Raw genomic sequence first — 4,878 nt, 5'->3', positions numbered from 1 at the left:
GTGGCTATTGCTCACAGAGAGATAATAGATTTTACCACTCAAGGGTTGACTATTGATGAGAAAAGGGAATATGAAGTGGTTTGCTTAGCAACTTTGTTAGTGAAACTAGAAGGGGTGAAATTTGGAGAATGAATAACATTTCTTTCCATTTGGGTTGAAGGATGAGCTAGCTCTATGCATTTGTACTTTTCCTGATCACCTTTGAGGGTTCACTTGGCCTCAGGCATCTTTTATTCCCAATAAGGTCAGGTATGATTATTTTTTAGAAAGGTAAGATGGACTTTTCTAGGACAAAGGTCAAGTTATAAGTATGGAAGTTGCCTCAAAAATGTTCACATGGCCAACTTATGTGATGGCATGACTTTCTAAAATTGCAAGGGTATTACATCAGATAGCCACGCTAACATCCTAATGATATAACCTCTGATGAAGCAGTAAATATAAAAGGCAAGCACAATGCTATTATTAATAGTGTTGCTAGAGGATTTTGAAGGTTTTTTAGAAATTATATTTTGTGAAAAAAATTATTAGATCCTTGCATATTATTTATACTTGCACCCAACACTCCGTAGATCTTTGATTTGCATTTAAAAAAGAAGAAGATAATATTGGATGCGAGTGGGTGTATCTATTAGGACGCGAAAATTATCATTTATTATCATTATTATTTTTTTAAAAGTTGGGCTGTGTAGGTGGTATGTTACACTCCAGTGTGTTTATCTATTCGGCCTCGATCAATGGGTGACCTATTTGTACCTTAGTTGGTCATGCTATTACTCCACCTGGCCTGCATAGGTAATCTGTTGCACTCCAATGTGCTTACCTACTTGACTCGATCAAGGGAGATTTCAAATGGTACTAATTGGGCTTTAGGGGCTTTTAATCTAGATGTCTCGATCACTATACCTATTTACACTGTAGGGAATTTCAACCCAAGGAGCGTAATCGTCCCACTTATTTTTCTAGTCTTCCAATTCGGTTCACAATTCTTATGATTATGAAGTATGCTTTTTTTTTTTTTTTGTTAAAATCAACATTCTAGACATCTTATGATCAATATATTTTGAGCATCGAAAATCAAACTGATGTCATAATCTTTCAAAATGATGTGGATCATCTTTCAAATCAAACTGTTTTTTGCTCCGTGATGCTCCATGTCCACTTGTGTCTTTGGTATTTAGCTTTCAACAGCTCAACTGACTACATGACTCCGGACTCACATGAATGACAAACAAAGGTACATAAATGAGTGCACTAACAATAGTAATAACAAAAATAATATAAATAAATAACTAAAGGGGGAACAAAGAGAAAAAATAAAGGTTGCTCATATTAAATGAGAGATAGTTCTCCTCTCTCTCTCCCTATCCCTCATTTTCCCCATCCCTCTCTCTCTTTTCTCTCTTCTCTCTCTAGTTGTGAATGTGAGATACACATGGAGCGGAGGGGTTATGAGCCCCTCCTTATATAGACGTAAGAGTGAGAGCTTTTGATTGAAATTTTATGAGTTGTGATTAGGGGCTTATTAGGCTAATTGGGATATTACTTGCATTGAGTTAATTTACCATTTGATTGCAAGTATGATTGGGTGAGTAGACTTGCAAGTAGGGGTGTGTGTGGGTGAGTGAGCATGTGTGAATGTGTGTGAGTACGGCACATGTGTGATGTGTGTGAAGTGAGAGTGTGTTTGGTGAGAACATGCATGGTGCAAAGTATGTGCGATGTGTAAGTATCTATGTGTCATATGTGCATGAGAGTAAGGGAGTGTGAGTGTACTCTCACATGAAATGAACGGATGAATTTATGTATGCACAATCGAGTACACATTGCGAAAAAAATGTACATGAATTTACATTTTTATGGTTGCTACAATCTAATTAGTGAAAGACAACCCTTTAGGTGTACTTGTAGTTTATTTCCGGTGTAATTATGGTGTGTGTATTGATTCAGTACAAAGTAATCTAGTTCATGTGGTAAAATACAGAACAAGATACAAGGCTATCTCGTTTCCAGGGTTTTGAGATCCTCAACCCCACAAATACTTGTTTAATATCCTTTCTCCATTTCAAATCCTTATTTTCAAGAACCAAATCCGTTCATTACAATCTTCATCTTCTAATTAATTTTATCCATAAATCACAATGCTCATTCTCCTTCTTCAAAGCATCTTCAAAAGTTTTTGACCTTTTGAACAAATGACTCCTATTTAAATAAGATTTTTTTTCCTAAAAATAACATTTTCATTTTATTTTTTAAATGAGTTCTTTTAATCCTTTTGAATTGTTTAGGACCAGTTAAAAAGATGGCTAAAATTGGGTTCATCTCTCTTTAGTTAATCATAATGATATATTAGAAATGATGATTGTTATTCATCTAGATTACTTTTAATCCTTATAAAAAGAAATAAAAAAGAATTATAGTCCCTAATATAATGTTATGACTAACTAAAATAAGGCGAAACATTTAAGCATCTTCCCAGTAGGCCCTTAGGAGTTTTAACTATAAAAGCAATTATATGCAATTTTCTTCTCTTTTAGAAAAGGAGTATCCCAAGGATTTGGTCAGATTTATAGACCCATGCATGCTCACAATCGAGCCCACTAACTATTTATCCATATGCAAGGGCAACTATTCACATATTTGGTCTCTCATGAATCATCATCTTAAATTCTTAGAAAAAAGAACTTTGATGCACTAGATCACTACAAGGAGCGATCAGTATCATGTAATTAAAAATTGCATACTCGCAAAAAAATATAAGTTATATAAATTTAAATACTTCACAACACCTATTTTATATAACCATGGAAAACTCAAGCATACCATGTTGTATATGTGAAATCTACTATTCATCATGTGATTCTTCGATTTTAATAGAAGGTTTTATAAATCATTCAAATCCACCATTCTAGACTACAAAAGAGGGAAGGATGGAGATATGACACCAACTATAGTGTTGATGTATAAATATGCTTAGCCTCCTTTGGACCTTCGCGTACCTGCACAAGGGATGGACAAAAGAGATCCTGAGTAGTGCAGGGGATCCTCCAATGCCTAAGTCAGGTAAGAAATTCTGATCTGGTCAAGTAAGGGGTTTTAGGTTAGATATTATGCGTACCTTTCACTACTAGAAGTGCTCCTATTTATAGTTGATGAGATGCAGCGATGTGGAGGGAATTTCCCTATTTGGTAGGGGCATACTTTAAAGGGACTCGGATCCTGGACACATGAGAGAATTTTCTGAGATCCTTGGCAAAGATCTCGTGATCCTAAGCGTGTCACAGATATCCTCTGAGATCTTTAGAGAAAATTTTGGATGCATCTCTCTTAGATAAGATTTAAATATTCAGATTTAGCAGAAATGTGCAGGAGTTTGAGGTGGACTTGGCTGACCTAGCCTAAAGGTAGTACGTCGACCCGTGGTCTGACCTGATCCTTTTGGTGAATAATTAGGTCCCCTTTCATGTTGCACATATTGGCCTATTTCCCCATCTATTGACAAGAGACCCAGGCTTTTTAAATTGATGCGGTTAGAGTTTTTTGACACAATATTGTATATTGTTTATGTTGATATGGTCCATTCAAATTTTATTTTATTTTATTTTATTTATTTTCAAGGGATGAATGTAAAAAAAGAGTTATACCATGATGGACGGATTAGATTTCATACTTCCAGTATGATGGGTCGAGGACCTGTGTTTTTTTATAGGTTGAGTGAAAGAGGTGCTGGATAGGCTTCCTGTCCAAATTGATATATTAAATGCACAGGTCTTACTTTAAATGTATCATGAATGCAAATATGTGATTGTTCAACTAAGTCTGATATTGAGTCTGCGACTTAGCCGCTGGATTTGACAGCTTCGTCTGTTTAACTTGATTTGATGTATACCCCGTTTACAAAGTCCAAAGTGGCTGCGGATTGCGAATCCCTGACCGTGTGGCCCACCGTTATATATGTTCCTTTATCCACGCCGTTCATCCGTTTTGATGACTCATTTTAGGTGGCGAATCTTTAAAAAAATGAAGCAGATCCAAATCTCAGGTGGACCATAATACAAGAAATAGTGGTAATGGATCGTTAAAAACTTCTTGTAGGCCACAAAAGTTTTGGATCAAGTTAATATTTGTTTATTCTCTTCGTACAGGTATTTGTAACCTTATCAATAGGTTGGATGGAAAATAAACATTCCAGTGGCCCTCATGAAGTTTTTAACGGTGAGATTCAATCAAGACTGTTTCCTGTGGAATAGTCCACTTAAGATTTGGGTCTGCTTCATTTTTTGAATAATACCCTAAAATGAGCTTTAAAAATGGATGGACGGTGTGGATTTAAGTTACATACATCAAAGTGAGCCTCACAGTTAGGGATCCACCCCAACCGCCCTCCTGCGTATCAACTTTCAAACTCTAATAGAGTATCAAATGACTCTCCATTCATACAATGATGTATCTTAACATAACATGCAGTGATTAATCTTTTGCTTATATGACACTTCAATAAAACATTACAGCCGTGGAAACAGTGTACCATCCCATGAAGATAACGTGGACGAAAAAAAAAAGAAAAGAAAATATCCGCACCAGGTGGTCCAAAAGCTACTTTGAATAAGAACCACCGATGAAAAATTAATTTCCAAGATGTAGCCTGTATGATATATAAACCATCCTATTTTTTCTAGTCATATGATCTTTATGATATGGTCCGCCACTTTTACGGTTACGATTTAATAAATAAATGAAATATAAGTAGAGAGTAAAAAAATTACATGTTAATTTAAAATACAACTCTGTTTATACGATCATTTCTCTTGTTTTAATATTTATATCGAAGGTGGAGTTCGTCAACCACGGTTAAATGATAACCGGGTTTGACTCTCT

This window comes from Magnolia sinica, chromosome 19 (genome assembly GCF_029962835.1).
Source record: "Magnolia sinica isolate HGM2019 chromosome 19, MsV1, whole genome shotgun sequence".
NCBI classification, from domain to species: domain Eukaryota; kingdom Viridiplantae; phylum Streptophyta; class Magnoliopsida; order Magnoliales; family Magnoliaceae; genus Magnolia; species Magnolia sinica.
Note: the sequence above shows the minus strand (reverse complement) of the source record.